Below are 20105 nucleotides of genomic sequence, written 5' to 3' on the forward strand. Positions count from 1 at the left end.
TTCCAAGATGTAATTGCTCAGTCTGAAAATTTAACAATCAGCTGCCAGTTTGAGCTGGCTCCAGCACCCCCTTGTAATATAGACACAGGCACGCGTGCACACACACACACACACACACACACACACACACGCATATTCCTATATTCCTTCTCCTTGGAAAGCTGTAGTGGAAGTAATGAAAAAATTTGGAGTGAGAGGACCTGAGTTTATATCCTGAGTTTGTCCCTTATTACCTGTGTGACCTTAGGCAGATCACTTCACATCTTTTGGACTCGGTTTCTTCATCTGTAAGATGAGAGGCTTGGAGCAGATGACCTCTCAGGTCCCTTCCAGCTGTACATCCTATGAGCCTAACATTTTTCAGTGTTTTTTTTTTAAGTTGATCAAGAAACAGTGTCATAACAACATTTTGTTGTAAAAATAGATACTGTAGTGGAAACTTCCTTCCATTGTCATGGCTCTTCCTCTACTTTATCTTCAGAAGTTTCTTAATTACTGTACTTGACCACTGCTGCTTTAATTACAGCATCTTATTGCTAAGTCCTACTACAGTTTTCCAATAAAGTCCTCCTTTGATGTCTCACCCTGGCATGGAGGAGACTCTGGGTTCTGGAAGGCTACATCTACATAAATAAGACTCTGACTGGTCCTTCCAAGCTGGAAAGGCTTCAGATACAATACTAGTGATGAATTACATGTCTGTCATCCAAGGAAATGGCTCTAGGATAATGATGTTTTTAGCCAAGGCAACTCTGGAAGACCATCTACCTAGTCACAGAAGGGGGTGTGATCCCATCATTAACAGATGGGAGTACCCATGCCTACAAAGTCACAGATCCCAAAATGCTACAGAATTATTCGAACAGAGAAAACAAAATTAATCTGAGATATTTAACCACCAACTGAAGTATGGATTACAGGTTGTGATGGACTCAGGCTGATACAAGGTGCTGTAGGAAATACTGAAAATGTGGTCCTCCCTTCAGAAAACTCACACAGTCTAGTTGGGGGTGACAAGACTACCTACCATTTTTGAAACCACTAGAAAGCAACATGAGATGATATCTGGTTGTAGCCAAATTTTAGTAGGCAGTGTGGAATAATGCAAAGAGTATTGAACTTGGAATCAGTATAATCAAGGTTCAGTTCCTGGTTTCTCCACTTGCTAGCTGTGTGACCCTGAGTTTGGCCTTTTCCCTTCCTAGGCCTCAGTTTCCTCATTAGAAGTGGCCTCTTTCCCATATACTCTACCCTCCAGTTAAACTGGAATAGTACCTTTCGCTCATGTTTAAGCTGTATTCTAATACTTCTTGGCCTTTACTGACTTCTGGAATGAGCTACCTTCCCCTCTTTACCTGATGAATTTCTAATCACCTTTTGTTGTTGTGGTTTGTCCTTCCTTCTTGAAGAGGAACTTGACTTCAGGATGACTTGCAAGTGAATTAGATTTAAATAAGGGAGGGCTGTGCTGCATTCTCCAGTTAACCTCTTTTGGCCCCCAGGGTTAGTAATGTCCTCTTTATAATCCCACAATACTTTGCTTTGCGCCTCTCCAATGGATTTATCCAGCATCTGGTGGTGAAGTGGAATAGAGCACTGGGCCTGGAGTCAGGAAAATTCATCTTCTTGAGTTCAGACCTGGCCTCAGACACTTGCCATTTGTGTGACCCTGGGCACAACCCTGTCTGCCTCAGTTTCCTCATACGTAAAATAAGCTGGAGAAGGAAATGGCAAACCACTCCAGTGTCTTATCCAAGAAGACCCCAGATGAGGTTATGAAGAGTTGGACATGACTGAAAAATTAGCAACAACTATAGTTGAATAGTCTGGTAAGCTGTGTTTGTGTCTCATCTCAATTTTAGTCTGTAAGCTCCACATGAGGGCAGAGGCATCTTATTTATCCAAATCTTGTACCCAGCACAGGGCTCTGCATGCAATAAGTGATTAATAAATGTTCATCGTTGTTGTTATTGCTAAGAAGTGCCAGGGAAGGGGAGCTTGGGGAGGTCAGGCTGGAGCTGCCAATGGTGAGACATGGAAATAGGGAGGAAGACTCGGCTGGGTTCAGGCAATTCTGTGCGAGAAAACCAGCGGGATTTAAGGAGCAGGTTTAAGGGTGTAATAGTTAGGCCCTACATCCTGCTGGGTCCTTTGGTTTCCTATTTTCTACCAGTGGCCAGAGTTTGTGTAGTAATAAGTAGTGTTGCCTGGGCAACACATTTCATATTTGTATCTGTATTCTTTCTCTGATGAATTTCTCCTCTGTCCTCCAGGGTCCTCTCCACAGTTACCAAATATTGTGGTTTTAAGGGAGAAATGGTTTTTCTTTTAACTTTTTCAATTGTCAGCTGCCTGGGGAGCTTCATTCGTGACTTAGAGCAAATTAAGAGGTAATAATGATGCTAATTGAAAGGATGTTTACCCACACCTCTGCAGCCCTTCCTAAGCTTTAGAAAAGTAATAACAGTAACAACAGCTTGTATTTCCTAAAAAAGTGGACCAAGAATTTTTGATATGTTAACTCATTCGATCCTCACTACCACCGCATGAAATAAATAAGTGCCATTATTATTCCCATTTTACAGAAGAGGAAAATAAGGTGAGGGGGTCCACTAGAAGGCACCATTGGCTGTAGAGTCAGAAGACCTGGGTTCAAATGTAACCTCTGATGCTTACAACTTGTGCTACCTTGGGCAGTTTGCTTAACTTTCCTGGGCCTCAGTTTCTGCATCTGTAAAATGAAAGCAGTTGAACTAGATGGTCCTTGGAGGTCCCTTCCTACTCTAAATCCATGTTCTAATTGTAAACCAGGTTTTCTGACTCCAAATCTAGTGCTCTTAGGGCTGTGGGTGTAGGATAGTGTTGTACTGGGATTTATTTAAGATCTGCATCCAAGACCTAGCTCTAGCACTAACTCACTATGACTTTGGATTTTGGACTAAAATTAAGATCATTCAATTTGATCTAATATTAAGAGGTCATGTTTATATAATACTTTAACATTTGCAAAGTGCTTTATAAATGAATTGCCCATCATCACACATTTGGTAAGTATCTGAAGCAAGATTTGAACTCTGATCTTTCCAACTCCAGCACCCTATTCACTGCAGTGCATCACTGCCTCTAGCTTTTTTTTTTCATATGTAAAATGAAGTGCTTATGCTAGGTAATCTCTAGTACCCTTTCCAGAATGAATAATTTATGAATCAATGAATATATATATACATACACATGAATCTGAATCTGCCTCTGTCTACAGCACCTTCCACAGAATGCCCTCTCCCCCATTTTAGTGGCAAAATACCTATTCAAAAGGGTGGAAATGATTCCAGCAAATATTTCCTAGTGGCTGTTGTAGGAAGGACTCTGGCAGGGAGAGAGGAAGGAAGACCTCAGGGTTGTGGAGGAGTGCCAGTCAAATCCTCCCCTTGATTGAGTTCTGCCTGAAGTGGACCGTGCAAATCAGCAGCTTCCTAGAGGTCAGCCAGGATGTGTGGCTGTTAGTTTGCCTCGGGATGTTTTTAGTTCATTTGCTAGAGACCCACTTCCTGTTTCTGGCTGTTCTTTGATGCTGATTTGAGGAGGGTCCAGGTGGATCCTGTGTTTTAGTCTGGGCCCCAGAAGAGAAGGAAATGGTCTATCTCTCAATGAGCAACCTCCCTTGTCATCCCCTGGTAAGGAACCAAAGAGGCTTTTATCAGACCACATGCTGTCTATAGTTAAATTTGAGAAGGGAGAAGACTTTTTTTTTTAAGGCAATTGGGGTTACACAGCTAGTAAGTGTCAAGTGTTTGGTTTGAGAGTGAATTTGAACTCAGATCCTCCTGACTCTAGGACTGGTGCTTTATCTACTGTGCCACCTGGCTGCCTCAAGAAGGACCTTTTTGCTGGAGAAATCAGAGAAGGGTTTGTGGTGAAGGTGACAGGAAGGTGTAGGAAGGCAAAGATTTCTGCAGGCATTAGTGAAGAAGTAATACATTCCAGGCATGGGCCTTCTGATAGTGGGCTATATCTTAGAGAGAGAGGCAGTGTGATTCAGCGGAATGTTGAGCTTGGGATCAGGGTCCTTGTTAGCTGTGGGACACTGGGTAAGTGACTTGATCCTCTGAGCTTCAGTTCCTCATCTGTAATATGGGGACAGTAATAGCACTTACCTCCCAGAGTTAAGGAGGAATGAGACGAGGAAACTCAGTCTAAGAGAGATTAAGTGACTTGTCCAGGACTGTCCAACAATTCAGGTAGACTCTGGTGATGTTTCCCATCACTGGAAGTTTTTGAGCGGAAGCTAGATGACCTTCCCCTGGGTGAACTGTTTGATTAGATTATGTCCAAAATCCAGTCTATGAAAGATAGAAACAAAGGCCCAAAATATAACAAAATGAGAATAAAATGAGAAACTATTTGTAAAATGGTTTGCAAACCTTAAAGTGTTATTAGCTATTATTAGTATTAACCCAGGATGTTGTATTCTTAAGTCCATCACTATTTTTTAAAATAAGATTAGCATATTTTTCCAAATAAAAATATTTTCTCTCCCTCCCATGTCTCACTGCTCCATGGGAGAAAAAAAGTAAAGAAAAACAAAGTCATTATAACAAATATGCATAGTCAAGCAAAACAAATTCTGTTATTGGACATGTCCAAAAAATATGCATATCTTCCCCTGCACCCTGAGGCTTCATGGCTTCTTTTTTCAGGAGTCTGGGAGAGTGGTCAGCAATGTGTTCACTCCAACTAGCCTCCTCCTCCCTTTGTGGGCTGAGAGGTGAAAGCTCATAGCAGACCAGGATGGCAAGAGCTCTGGAAACCAAAGTAATTCAGGAAACGTTGACTACGTTTTCACTTTGTCTAATGCATTATGATGGACATTGGGATGGGGGTGGAGGGAGAGGGGAGAGGGAAAAGGGACACGCAGAGATAAGACCTGGTCCCTGCCCTCAGGGAATTTATGATGTACCAGGTGGATATGGCACATGCACAAATCTAATAATAAGTGGTATATGCTAAGTACATCAGGGAAGTACAAAATGCTTTTTGAGTCTAAAGAGGGAAAGAAATGGCATATGAAGTTCAGTTGAAGGAACTGGGCATGTTTAAAGCTGAGAAGAAAAGACGGAGTGTGGTGGGAAAGAGGGAAGAGAGATGGCAATTATCTTCAGACATCTGAGTTATGAAGAACTTTTTAGAGATCATCTGATGTGGAAAGCTGACATGGAAGAGGAAGGAGATTTATTCTCTGTGACTGAAAAGGGCAAAACAAGGAACAATGGGTGGAAGTTACAAGGTGGTTACATTTCTCACATGTTTTGTTTGTGGGGAGAGTGCTGGGCCTGAAGTCCAGAAGACCTGAAAGACTTGAATTCAAATCAACTGTGTGGCCCTGGGCAAGTCACTTAACCCCATTTACCTCAGTTTCCTCATTTGTAAAATGAGCTGGAGAAGGAAATGGCAAACTGCTCCAGTATCTTTGCCAAGAAAATGTCAAATATGGTGAAAAAGAGTTGGACATGACCAAAATGCCTGAACAATCAAAGTGCTATAGGCATGTCATTTCTTGAGGCTGATAAAGTATTTTTTGTTGAATGCCTGGGCCTGTGAATGACTGTCCTGAGCTTGTGCTCAAGACTTAATGAAGCTAGGACCCTGATGTAAGCCAGAGGAGATCCAGGGGAAAACCTAATGTCGTGGAGGAAAAAAGTAGAAGGTAGCAGCTTGTAGGGTAACAATAATAATAATAATAATAACAATAATAACAATAATAATAATAATAAATAATAATATAACACTTGTGTTATTTGATCTTTGCAACAACCCTGGGAGGTAAGTGTTATTATCCCCATTTTACACATGAGGAAACTGAGGCTAAGAGCTATTAAGTGACTTGCCCAGGGCTGTCCAATAATTCCAGTAGACTCTGGTGATGATGAATTCCCTACCACTGGGAGTATTTGAGCAGAGGCTAGCTTACTAATTGTCAGGAACCTTATCCCTGTGTTTGACTAGATAATCGCCAAAATCCAGTCTATCGAAGACAGAAATAAGGCCCAATATATACCAAAATATCCATGGCAGTCCTCTTTGTGCTAGAAATAAAGGCAGTGCCCATTGATCAGGGAATGGCTGAACAACTTTTGCTACATGTATACGGTTTCCATTATTGCACGGTGAGAAATGAGGGTTATGAGAAATTTAGAGAAATGTGAGATTTGTATGAGGCAAGAACATAGACTATGACAACAATGTAAGTGAACATGAAATTAACTAAAAGGAAATTGAACTCTGTATGATGGAAAAAACACTGAAAGTCTTAGAAGAGAGATAATGAAGCATAGCTCGTTCACAGCTAAGAGGCAGAAGTCTACCAGACCAGAATATTATATACATTTCTAGATGATGTTCCTGTGTTGAATATTTTTGCTGAATTGTTTTCTTTCTCACAAGGGAGGAATCAATCTAGAAGAGGTAGGTGGGAAATAACTCATAGAATTACTGAGTTAGAATAAACTTTTTTTCCCCGTTTGGCCATCAATAAAGTATATATTTTTTAAAAAATAAAAGAAAACAAGGGGCACCTAGATGGTGCAGTGGATAGAGCACCGGCCCTGCAGTCAGGAAGACCTGAATTCAATTCCAGCTTCAGACACATGACACTTAGTAGCTAGCTGTGTGACTCTGAGCAAGTCACTTAACCCCGATTGCCTCACCCTCCCCAACAAAATATGCAATGATGTAGCAACAATTCTACCTAGAAGGCAAAAGGCAAAAAAAAAAAGTTTATTCTAACTCAGTAATTTTGTGAACTATAAGTACATTCCTGTCTTTTATATTTGCTCCTTATCTTCGTCCCTTTCTGAAGCATGTTGCAGTAGAGGAGCAGTGACTAGAGTCAGAGGACCTGAGTTCAAATCCTGCCTTTGACTTCTAGTAGTGACTTAGGTTAGTCACTTCTCTCTGGGACTCAGTTTCCTCTTCTTTAAATAAGGAGGTTACATTAGATGGACTCTGAAGTTCTTTCCAATTCCACATCTATGATCCCTAAATGGAAGTATTGCCTTCAGCTTGTCCTGCGCCCATTTCTCTCCACAGTCTTTCCCTTAGTGAGCTCCAAACCCACAGGTGCAATTATCCCCTCTGTTCAGATGACTTCTTAGTCTATATCACCTCTCCCAAACTGTTCTGAGCCTTAGTCCTACATTCCCCTATTGCCCATTTGGGTGTCAACCTGGCACTTAGCCTCAAACCTGGTGTTCCTGAAACCCCTGCCATGTTGGTCACCTCAGCTGGAAATCTTGGAATTGTGTGGAGGAAGGTTCTTTCTCTAACACTTCCTAGCTCTGGGACCTACAAGAGGCTGTGTGATGTAATGAAAAGAGAGCTAGATTTGGAGTCCTTGAAGATCATTGCTTAAATCCCTATACAATGACTCTAAGTCACTTTCTCTGAGTTTCAACTTATCTATAAAATCCCGATGGTAATACTTCAGTTATCTACCTAATAGGGATGTTGTAAGGAAATCACTTTGTAAACTGCAAAGCTATCATCATCATCATCATCATCATCATCATCTACATGCCTGCAGTATGAACTGTTTAGTGGGGCATCCTCGTGAGTACCCCACAGGAAGGGTCAGAGACGCAGTAATGATTTGCCGTGGGGCAACCGTAGAGTGTGTCATCAATGCTCATGGCGCCATAGGGCCCCGGCCCCCACCTTTCTGGTCCACTCCTGCCGCGGCTCTGGTAGCTCTAGAACTGCCCCAGATAGTGAGTCAGGCTTCTCTGAGGTTGGTCCAGGTCCCTTTGATCAGACTTTGCCCCACCCTTAGGCATGTAATTGAGGATTATCCAGTGATGAGTGGAACCCTCATCAGGCTGCACTTATTGGGTCAGAAGACCCATGGGGCTGAAGATGTACAATTTGGAGGAATAGGGGAAGAAGATGGGAGAAGATGAAGTTAGGAGTAAATGGGTATAAGGGACACGTAGTGACCCTTGGGTGCTCGATGACAGTTCAAGCAGGATGACATAAGGCAGACCCACATTTTAGTTTCACTTGAACGATTTATGGTGTCAGAAGGAATGTGTGTTGACAGAAAGGAGATGCTTCGATTTCAGGGCTGCGTTACGTGGCCTTGGAGCCGTGCCAGGCTGTTGAGCAAAATCTCCAGCTCTTTCTAAACCTGTAGGACAGATACTAGGCGGCCTTGGGGCTGAGTTCGGTGGCCTATTTGTGTGTTGGGAGTTGTTACTTAGTGCACGTGGCTTTCTTTAGGGCAGCTGCCAGCAGTTCTCTGGGGGAGTGACTCATCTCAGAGATGCAGGTGACTTGGGACACATAAGCATAGATTTAGGACTGAGAAGTACTTTAGACATCATGTAGTCCATTTGTCTTCCCCTCTCTCAACCACCATTTTACAGGTGAGGAAATTTAGCTCAGGATAAATTAGGCGACTTGCTCAAGATCACACAGCTAGTAAGGATTTGAACCCAGGGTCTCTGTTTTTACATCCAACATCCCTACTTGAAGAAGTTGGAAAAGTAATTCGCCATATATTCAGTATCTCATTGTATATCTTGTCTTTTTTTTTACTTTGTTTAGAGTGGGGTCTGTGAACTTGTTTTTAAAAATATTTCAGTAATTATATTTTAAAAATAATTTATTTTCTTTGTAAGTCTATGTGTTTTGTTTTATGCATTTAAAAATGATTTTGAAAAAGAGCCCATAGGCTTTATCAGGCTGCCAAAGAGTTCCAGAACGCAGGGAGGGTTGAGAAGCTCTGGTTGAAGTAACAGCCACATTGTGACACAAATGACTTTGACAGACCTAGCCTTCTCAGCAATGCAAGGATCTAAGACAACTCCAAAAGACTCATGATGGAAAATGCTGTCCACATCCAGAAAAAGAACTATGGAGTCTGAATGTAGATGGAAGCATACTATTAGCTCTCTTTTTGTTGTTTCTTCTTTCTTGTGGTTCTTCCCATTGGTTCTAATTCTTCTTTACAACATGACTAATGTGAAAATATGTTTAATATGAATGTATATGTAGAGCCTATATCAGATTGCATGCCCTCTTGGGGAGAGGAGAGGGGAGGCAGGGGGAGAAAATCTAGAATTCAGAAGCTTATAGAAGTGAATGTTGAAAACTAAGAATGAATAAATCAATTTATTTAAAAAAAAAAAAAGCTCTGGTTGAGACAGTGTCCCTGTTCCTCTGAAAGGTGTAGGGATTCTCTTTGGAGGAGAAACTGCATTCAATTTTTCAACCAGCATTTACTAAACATCTGCTTAAATGTGAGACCCTGTGTTGGGGCACTAGAGTTCTTAGAAATGAACAAGATGTGTTCTCTGCCCGTATGGATCTTGCCAGTCTAAGAGTAGGGTAACACAAAAGTGACAGAAACTTCAGGATCAGGCAGAATGTGGCAAGGGCAGTCCAAGCATTGTAGGCATTCCTGGGGGAACAGCCAAGTCAGCATTCTCCTGTTGGCTGAGCTACGAAAACTTCCAGGAGTTCTCTCTATATCACTGACTTGTGCATCAGAGGACAATACAACCTATAGTTTGAGTGTGTGATGAAAAGGCAAAATGAAATTATAATTCACATTTATCTAGAACCATAAAGTTTATCAAATACAAATATTATTGTCCTCATTTTGTGGATGGAAATTGAGGCTCTGAGATTAAGTGACTTGTCCATGGTCACACAGCTAATAAGTCAGTCAGTCGACTAGCATTTATTAAATGCCTACTATGGTCTAGGAGCTGGAGATATAATGAAAGACAATTAAAATAGTCCCTGCTGTCATGAAGGTCACAGTCTAATGGAAACAACATGCAGATAACTATGTGCAAGCAAAGCTAGATACAGGATGAGTTAGGGCTAATCTCAGAGGGAAGGCTCTAGCATTAAGGAAGTCTGGGAAAGTTTTCTTAATGAAGGTGGAATTTTAGCTCAGACTTGAAGGACATAAAGGAAACCAGGACACAGATGAGGAGACTCTTCCAGGCATGGGGGGGACAGACGGTGAAAATATCTGGAGCTGAGAGATGGTGCATTGAGTCCAAGGAACACCAAGGAGGCCAGTGTCCCAGGATTATAGAGTATATGGAGGTGGGAGTAAGTTAGAAGAAGACTAGAAAGGGAGGAAGGGGTCAGGTTATGAAAGGCTTTGAAAACCAAATGAAAGATTTTACGTTCGATCCTAGAGTACATTGAATAAAGGGGTGATATGGATAGACTTGTGCCTTAGGAATGTCAATTTGACAGCTAAATGGAAGATAGCCTGGAGTGGGGAGAGACTTGAGGCTAGAAGACTGACCAGTGGACTATTGCAGTAGTCCAAGCATGAAGTGATGAGGACCTTCACCGTGGTGGTGGCAGCATCAGAGGAAGGAAAGGTTGCGGGGGAGGTGGTAGGCAGTGTGGGTATACAAAAGATGTTGAAAAGAGAATCAGTAAGATGATAACAGATTGGATGAAGGTGGGAACGGAAGAATTATCAGTGGAATTGCAAGCCTAGGTGACTGGGAAGGTGGAGGTACCCTTTACAGTAATAGGAAAGTTAGAAAGGAGAGGGTTTTTTGAGGAAAGATAATGAGTTCAGTTTTTAGACATGAGTTTAGAAATCTCTACATGACATCCGGTTTGGGATGTATAAAAAGTATTTAGGCTGTGGGACTAGAGGCCAGCAGAGAGATTAGGTCTGGATAAGTAGATCTGAGAATGATCTGCATGGAGATGATAGTTAAACCATGGGAGCTGATGAGACCACCAAGCAAAACAGCACAGTGAGAGAAGAGGGTCCAGGACAAAGCCTCGGAGGACACTTGTGACATGAAGAGCCAGCAAGAGATAGAAAAGTTGTAGTCAAGACAAATAGGAGGAGAACTGGGAAAGAACATTGTCAGAAAGCAGTGTAAGAGCCTGGATTCAGTTCCAGGTGCCCTGACTGCAAGTATGTCATACTGCCTCTCCACATGGTCCCATGTTCAAGCTATAGCCATCCTGTGGAGAAGAAAAGGGCATTTTGGATAGAAAAGCAACAAAAAGGTCTGGAGAAGGGCCAGATGAGAACTTTTTGTGGGAATTAGAAAGAAATGCTGCTTAAAATAAAGCTCAGAGAAGGGCACTGTGAAACCTTATTCATCTAGGTTCTAATTTATTTAGTTCTCAGCTAGTAGATTGAAATAGGTGCTCTCCAAACCTATTATTTTTGCCATATGCTGTCAGAAGCTCCTATAGGGGGAAGAACATTGTAGCTGGCGGTATTGCCTGGCGGGTAGAACATTAGCCCTAGAATCAGGAAGACATGGGTTTGAATCCTGCCTCAGACACAAGCTTTGTGACTCAGGACACTTAACCATCTAAGCCTCAGTTTACTCACTTGTAAAATGAGGGACTTGGACTCTATGACTTCAAAGTATCCTTCCAACTCTATATCTGTGATTGTTGAACCTCCCCCTCATCTAGCCTTGTGATTTTATAAGCTTGCCTCTACTCTTGATCCCATGTAGCCCCTCCTGGGTAGAAACCCTAAGTCCTTGTCTTAAGGAAGCATCTTTGTATGGAGTACTTAAAACAACACCAATATGGGCAGAGCTTATAATAGTTCACATTTCTGTGACACTTAAAGGCTTGGCTTATAAAGTACTTCCCCCACAACAACTCTGTAGTAATTGGTACAAGTATTATTATTATCTTTTTTGGGGGGTGAGGCAATCAGAATTAAGTGACTTGCCCAGGGTCACACAGCTAGTAAGTGTAAAGTGTCTGAGGCTGCATTTGAACTCAAGTCCTCTTGACTCCAAAGCTGGAGCTCTATCCATTTCACCACCTAGCTGCCCCAGGTGCAAGTATTATTAATCCCCATTTTACAAATGAGGAAAATGAGATTCAGAGGAGAGGAGGAGTTATTTGTCCAAGATTACTTTGATAGTATCGAAAGCCAGATTTCAATCCAAGTATCCTAACTCTACATCTGTCCACCATTTCGCCTCTATACCATGCTGCATCTAACCGTTGGGCTTGAAGCTATAATCTCCCCTCAGTAGATAATACACTCCTCGAAGGCAAGAATTATTTCATTTGCGTCTTTGTTTCCAGTGCCTAACACAGTTCTTTGCACATGGTTGGTGTTTAATAGACGTTTGTTGATTTGAATTGACTGTTTTCTTTCTCCTAAAGTGAGAGCAAGTTGCTAGAGATTTTTTGGCGTTCACTTCCAAGGCATGGGAGCTTCTCACTGGCATTAATGAATTTCAGAATGTTTGCCTCACAGGGTCTGAGCAATGGGACCTTTCACATCTGTTCCAGCTGGGTTTGTATTCCCCACAGCTGAGCTGCTATGAGATTGTGTGTTTTTTAGGACAGCTGTGACTGCCTCATCCCTTGGAACGGAGCAGCCAATCTGTGTGGAAGCAGAAGGGTTTTGAAATTGGGTGGGAAGTGAGCAGCTGCCGATGTGTTATGACTGAAAGAGAAAGCCTTTCTTCCCAAACATTTCTTCTCCCACCAGACTGTAAGAATGTCATTAAAAACATCTTTGAGGGGCAGGTAGGTGGTGCGGTGGATACAGTACCGGCCCTGGAGCCAGGAGGACCTGAGTTCAAATGTGGCATCAGACACATAACACTCACTAGCTGTGTGACCCTGGGCAAGTCACTTAATCCCATTGCCTAGCTTAAAAAAAAATCTTTGAGTTTATATACGATATCTTCAGAAGGCTTTTTTTAGAATACAAATAATTACCTGGGAAGGTAATACAGTAGGTATCTATTCATTTGTCCAGTCATCCTTTTATGAAACACCTATTATATACAAGCATTGCTGCATTAATTAATTTCTCAAATTCAGTCCTGGTAGACAGCAAGGCCTTGCGGAAATGAGCTGTAGGATACATACATATCTTTTTGAGGGACTGGGTAGGTGGTGAGAAGGCATAGATCCCTGAAGACAGACTGGAATGAAATCCTTCCTGCAAAAGTGGTAATGATGATGATGATAATAATAATACCTTACATTTCCACAATGCTTTAAGCTATACAAAGCATTTTCTTCTGGTCTTGTGAGGTATGCATTATTACAAAGATTTTATAGTTGAGGTAATTGAGTCTCATAGAGGTGAAATGACTTGCCTGGCCTCCCATATCTAGTAAATAGTTTAGTCTGGATTCAAATCCACATCTTACCTGACTCCAAACCCATTTGTGGGGGGGGGGGTCCTGAGCAGCTGGAGGGTATTGAGCCAGAAACAGACTTCTAAAAGGGGGAAATGAGTAGGCTCCCAAGGTCAGATATACCTATTGTCTAATGTTGACTGGGCCAGCTGAGGGGAGAAAAATGTATCACTGTCCCTTGGGTTGCCTTGGATGTTTCCTGATTGTTGTCAGGGTTCTCTAATGGATAACATGAAATATAACTTGGTGGGGAGTGGAGGTGGGGAAACATTTCTTGAGAGGTTTAGGCTCTCCTGTGAGATTTTACTAGCTGGGAAGCATTGGCAAGTTTTCTTCTTTAGAATGATCATCAGGGGCAGCTAGGTGGCGCAGTGGATAGAGCACCAGCCCTGAAGTCAGGAGTACCTGAGTTCAAATCTGGCCATAGACCAAACACTTGACACTTACTAGCTGTGTGACCCTGGGCAAGTCACTTAACCCCAACTGCCTTAAAAAAAAAAAGAATGATCATCACACATTCCCAAGATGCCATAAATATATGATTGATCTAGTGTCAATGCACATCATCATTTTAGCTATTACCTAATGAAACAAATTATCATGCATCAAGATGTTAAGTTACAGAGCTCAAAAGGTATTCAAAATATTACAGCAGCCTATTCAAATCATAGCAGAAACACAATTTTTTAGGGAAGCTGAGATGAGGAAAGAGTGTTTTCCTTTTTCTCCTTTTTCCCTTCCCTAAAATACGTGCGCGTGCACACACACACACACACACACACACACACACACACACACGCATACTCTTTAATAAAAGCAATAGTTGGTTTTTTAAAAATCCACATTAAATACTGTCAGATGTTTCAGGAATGTTTGAAGGACCTATGATTTTGGTCAGCCTGAGGGTCTCCCAGTTTGGGAATTCTTTCTACTTATATAGAGTTGGGAATTTCCTGCATTATGTAGAGAGATTAAGGTTCTTAACCTGAAGTCCATGGACTTTTTTTTTTTAATTTTTAGGCAGTTGGGGTTTAGTGACTTGCCCAGGGTCACACAGTTAGTGTCAAGTGTTTGGTCTGAGGGCGGATTTGAATTCAGGTGTCCTGACTTCTGGGCCGGTGCTCTATCTACTGCACCACCTAGCTGCCCCCCACCATGAACTTATTTTTTTAAAAATATTTTGATATCTCTACTTGGATACAGGGTGTCCCAAAAGTTTTAGTGTAGTTTTATAATTTTTAAAGCTCTTTAATCTCTTAAAAACTTAAAACTGTACTGGCTTTTGAGCTGGCCTGTATTACTGGTTTTCTTTGTCATCCTGTTTTTTTATTTTATTCATTTAAAAGCATTTTTCTGAGAAGTCATAGGCTTCCCCACATTTCCAGAGGAATCCATGACACAAGAAAGGTTCAGAACCTTTGAAGAGAGGTTAAGTGACTTGCCCAGGGTGATGGTATTTGAGGTGGAATTGGAACACAGGCCTTCTTAGTTCTAAGCATGGCAGGCTCTCCACCATACTGTGACAGCTCTCAAGTCAAGAAAAGTGTAGGCTCTTCAGAAACTTTATGAACAAGAATGACTTTAGCTAGAGTAACAAGGTATTTTACCCTTTAAGAAAATGTACTAGTAAAGCCAATTTCATACACAGAGAAACTTGCATGAGACAGACTGAACAAGAAATATGTAATTGTCCCCTCCCATTCTTTGCTGGTTCCCTCCTTGCCAAGCTTAACTGTAAAGGTTTACTTGGTGTGTATGCGTGTGTGTATGGTGTGGCTGTGCCTGCACTGAGTTGGCTACACCCAGGAGAGGAGGAGGAGGAGGAGGAGGAGGTGAGAGAGACTGATACCCAGTCAGTGTGTGTGTGTGTGTGTGTGTGTGTGTGTCTCTCTCTCTCTCTCTCTCTCCTCTCAATCTCCTGTTCTCCCTCTCAGTCTCTTGTTCTCTCTGTCTCTTGTTTCTCTCTCTCTCTCTCTCTCTCTCTCTCTCTCTCTCTCTCTCTCTCTCTCTCTCTCTCTCTCTCCTCCTCCCTCCCTCCCTCTCTTTCTCTCTATTCCTGGTGGCTACTTTCTGGTTGCTTTTCTCTAACTCTTCCCATATACAGATGAAGCAGGATCAGGGCAGCAGCTCCCCTGCTCTGGGACTTTCCAGGGGAAGAAGTTTAAGTGACTTGGAAAAAAGGCGACTCCTGTCCCGTCTCAGAATTGAGAAGATGGAAGAGGTGGGGCAGCCGTGGCCTAGCTTCACCCATACCAGGATCCCCAGGCCCCAGCTTGTGTGGCGGCCAGTTCAGTACCGCAGGCGGTGGCCTGGTTCGAGCCTGGTGTTCAGGTACCAAGGGCTGATTCTTTGCATTCTCCTCCTTGGGTGAAGCAGTTGTAGGGGCCTGGGGAGAGGGGGAGGAATAATCTAGGTCTCATTCCTGCAATAGGCTTCAGGAGAAAGGTTGTCTCACCAATGGGCACAGGAGCCTGAGTAACAGATTTGTGTGGTTTCTCAAGGATGGATGAGAGCACCTAAAAAAACCAAAGAGGAATATTTTTCTAGATATTTTTTGGTGTGCATCCTATGTACAGTGTAAAAAGTATTTTTCCCCTGCCAGTCATTTGTTGCACATTCAAATACACCTTTGAGTCCTTATCTATTCTATTTAGGATTTAGAGCTGAAGAAACCATAATCCAGGACATCTTCACCTAGGGTCAATGAACTTTTTTTTTTAGGCAGTTGAGGTTAAGTGGCTTGCCCAGGGTCACACAGCTAGTAAGTGTCAAGTGTCAAGTGTTTGGTCTGAGGTTGGATTTGAACTCAAGTCCTCCTGACTTCAGGGCCGGTGCTCTGTGCCACGTAGCTGCCCCCTCAATGAACTTTTTAAAAAAATGATAACTATATTTCAGTATAATTGATTTCCTTTGTCATCCTATACATTTTATTTTTATACACCTAAAATCATTATTCTGAGAGGGGGGTGTTCCAAAAGCTTCACCGGACTGCCAAAGGAATCCACGCTACAAAAAAGGTTAAGAACACCTGATCTAGTCCAACTCTCTAATTTTACAGTGGGAAAACTGAGGCCCGGGAAGGGAATGTGACTCATCCAAGGTCATACTGCTAGTAAATAACGTGTGGGATTGAAGTGGGGAGGATGGGATACATAATCCCTGTGTGTGGATGGGGCCCAGCTGAAGAAACTAGGGATGTTTGATTTAGAGGGCATAGTTTTGCTATGTTCAAGTATTTTTACTTGGCTTAGCCCCAGAGGGCAGAACTCGGCATTTGGGGGAAGTTGTAGAGAAGTAGGTCTTGAAGAATCATTCTCTCTAACAATGGAATGGGCTATTTTGGAATGAAGGAATTCCTCATTGCTAATGTTTCCCCAGAAGTGTTGAATGGCTGATTATCAGGGATGTTCTAGAGAGAACTCTTGCCCAGTTAAGAGTAGGCTTGAACAAAAGACCTCCATGGCCCTCAGAAAGAAGTTGGGTATCCTGTGATTGTTAAAAGCTTCCTATGGAGAACCAGTCCAGGACCTGGGCAGGTGATGGTGACTGAATAGTGCACCCATTTCTGCGATAACTGGATGGGTAGTTTTAGGAATAGAGAGGAAAGAGAGGGGTAACCTATTTCAGACAGGGATCACTATGATCTCGATTTCATTGAGAGCTTGTCTGGGTAAAGACATTCATGCCCATGGGGGGCTGTTCAGAGCTTAATAGAAAGGTAGCCCAGTGGTGAGAACTTTAGAACCACAGGAGCTGAATTCAAAAATAGCAGCTGAATTCGAATGTAGCTTCTGTAATTTACTACTCTGGGAGCTGGGCCAAGTCACTTGACCTCCATGCGTCTCAGTTTCTTCCACTGTAAAACAAGGATGTTGAACTACATGGAATCCTACTTCAAATCTGTGATTGGATTCTACTCCCCCCCCTTTTTTTAAAGCAATTGTTTGCCATGTATAACAGCTGAAGTTATTTTGTTCATGCTGGAGATGTCCAGGGTAGCACCAGGTGATAGTACTTGTGTTTATTTGGTGAATCTCCCCTGCTTTCCCCTCTTCAAACAGGAAAGATCTCTCTGGCCCCTCTAAGTCTGTGCTTCCCGCTCCAACAGTCCGTAAAAAGACAGATGGTGTGGGCCCTCACTTTGCACATCAGGGCATGTGCAGAAGCTCCCTCCCAAACCCCAGAACCTGTTGAGTAGCATTCCATGAAACAGCAACAGTACAGACTGGAGCTGTCTGAAGATCATAGACAGGCCTGAGGGTGACCCACCCTCCCTGCCCTGGTGGGCTAGCCTAAAGGACTCCGAGGAAGGCGCTGCTGTCCTGTACCAGGTGTGTCCTCATTCTATCTCTTCTGTCCCCTTTCCTCCCTCTTTCTCGGGGAATAATGTCCGTATGATTGACATCCCAGAATGGTTCTTTGCACCGAACCCTTCTCTGAGAGAAGAGTTCTTAGTGGAGGGTGGAACAGCAGCAGGAGGTGGGAGAGCACTGGAGGTATCTAGGGGCAGCTGTCCTTAGTATCTGCTGTGTGTCTGCCCCCTGGGCAATAGATTATCTGGCCATCAGTGTTCGTGTCATCCCACTGGTCACTGTGGGGATCTTCTATGGCTCAGTTGGTTGCAAGTACATCTGAAATGTTCCTCAAATGGTATTCTGCCTCAGTTTCCTCATCAGTAAGATGGGTATAATGATAGCATCTACCTCACAACGTTGTGGTGACAATCACATGTGAAGTGTTTTGCAGAGCTTAAAGGGCAAATCTGAAGGCTGGCTATTTTTCAGTCAATTATACACACTTTAAGTAGCAGTTAGGGGCAGGGTGTATGTGCTAGGCACTAAGGATACAAAGATGAAAAATACAACACAATACAGTAAACATTTATTAAGCACCTACTGTGTGCCAGGTGGTATACTAAAAATGACAGTACTATGAGGTGGGAGAATAAGGGGATAATGCTTAAGACCTGGGGAGGAGATAGAAAGCCTGGGTATTCTGAGGTTGCCTGTGGGATGGGGGACAGCCTCAGGGAGAGGAGACACCACCTGGAACGGTTGCAGATTTAAGGCCCTCTCCTCTGTACTGGCAACACCAGGGCAGGGAGGGGCTTGGGTCCTTCCTGACAGAGTTCCCTTAAATTTTTCAACGTTGTCGCATCTGTCAGCAACCCACAGACGGATCAAACCTGAATAGAGATTATTGTTGTATTCAAATAAGATTTATCCTTCCCCTCACCACCCCTAAGTTAATTTGACACACATGATATGCATATCCATGATCGTGATGAGTAGGGTTACTTGTCTGTGCCTCTGGGCTCAGGCCCAGCTGCTTCTGAGCCCTAGCTCCTATCAGCCATCTCAAAGTAATGTGCCCATGGGCCGGGTGTCTAGATCAGTAGAGATGGGACTCTTCTGTCACATAGTACTGTATGCTTAAGTCTTTCTCAGTTGTAGGTTTGCTGTCCCTCACCAGACTGAACTTCCCAGGGCAAAGATCCTGGCTCTTTGTTTATTTGATGTAAGTGGGTTCTCTGCATTGGTTAGTGAGGGTGTGAACTATTGACCTGTTGCTATAACTATTGGACTTTCGTTGAAATCATGAACTAAACACAGTATGATTTGAGAGGTTGTTTGTTGTTTGTTATTATATTAATAATATATTATAAGCATTGCATATTATATAATAATATGTTATATAAAATTAATGATGTCAATTATTAAAATTAATTGTTAATAATGAAATAATAATTATTATTGATAAGTAAACAATTATTCTTATTACTTCCTTCTCCTCCTCTTCCTCTTCCTCTTCAGTTAGGACCTATGGATTTCATTGATATAGGGAATTCCCAGATAAGGGAAATTTCCTTTACCAAAGCAGGTTGGCAATTTCTCTACAACTTGGGTGCCTGGGGTATTCAGAGGGTTAAATCACTTTCCCAGAATCACACAATCAGTATGTATTAAAGATAAGACTTAAACCCAGCTCTTCCTCTTGTTGAGTCCAGCTCTCTGTGAGCTATACCACGTTGCCTCTGTATTACTACTACTATTATTATTATTATAGTTTCAAGGGTCTGTAATTTCTTCAGCTTCAACTTTAGCTTGCTACATGCCATAGTGGATATTGGGAGTTTTTGTGGTCAGAAAGTCATCACCGGGTGAACCACTTTAGGGACCAGCCTTTCCAAGCTTGGCTAAGTCATTCCTTGGATAATAGCGGTGTTGAAAGCGTTCAGCATAGTAGTGTTCAAAGCCTTTCCAGCCTGGTAGGGCTTGCTAGAGCTTGGGTGCTGATGGTATCTGAGGGAGACTTGTCGGAGGATTGTAATTGGTAATCATTATCATAATGGTTTAGGGCCATAAAACACTTCTTTTCATTTGCATTGTTTTATAGAATGGGAGGGAAGGGGCTTTAGCTCTGTAATTCAAAGAATGGATACCCTGCAGCACACCTGCACACCTTGTAAACTTCTTCAGGCCGCAGGTAGGTTAGACTAGAGGCAGACTGATGATGGGTGGTTGCTGCGGGTCACGTGACAAACAGGAGCGTGTGCAGCGGCAACCCTACAATTTTTGAGGGCTACCTGAAATCCTTTGTCGGGCTGCATGTTGTGCAGGCCATGCCCTAAAGCATTTCACCAGTCTCCTTTTCCTCAGGGAAGATGAGCAATTGAATCAAATTGAGAAAATACAGTTATGCCTTCCTTATTGTGGTGGTAGGGGCGCCCCACAATCTGGAAAATCCACATAGAATTTATTGGCCCTCCCTTCATACCAGAGAAGTCTGAATTATTATGGTATTAAAAGATAACATATGTTGACATAAAATATTATACATATATTTTATGCATTTCTGAGTTTCTAAACTTTTTCCGTCTGCTGGCCTTAGTATGTTGTCTGTAGCTTCTGCAAAACTCTCAAAAAA

General features: G+C 42.5%; 1 protein-coding gene across 2 annotated transcripts in view; it reads left to right on the top strand.

The window, feature by feature from the left end:
- ARHGAP40 (Rho GTPase activating protein 40) overlaps positions 1-20105 on the top strand; it is a 115849-nt gene that overhangs the window by 21677 nt on the left and 74067 nt on the right. The window contains exon 1 of one of the 2 annotated variants that reach the window (XM_020990803.2): positions 17310-17509. The exons of the other annotated variant lie outside the window; for it this stretch is intronic. The gene's annotated coding sequence lies outside the window, so the exon portion shown is untranslated. Of the gene's footprint in view, positions 1-17309; positions 17510-20105 lie in introns of those variants that run through there. 2 annotated transcript variants of the gene reach the window in all.

The sequence above is a fragment of the Phascolarctos cinereus genome, unplaced genomic scaffold, assembly GCF_003287225.1.
Source record: "Phascolarctos cinereus isolate Bilbo 61053 unplaced genomic scaffold, phaCin_HiC Scaffold_2;HRSCAF=192, whole genome shotgun sequence".
Classification (NCBI taxonomy): Eukaryota; Metazoa; Chordata; class Mammalia; order Diprotodontia; family Phascolarctidae; genus Phascolarctos; species Phascolarctos cinereus.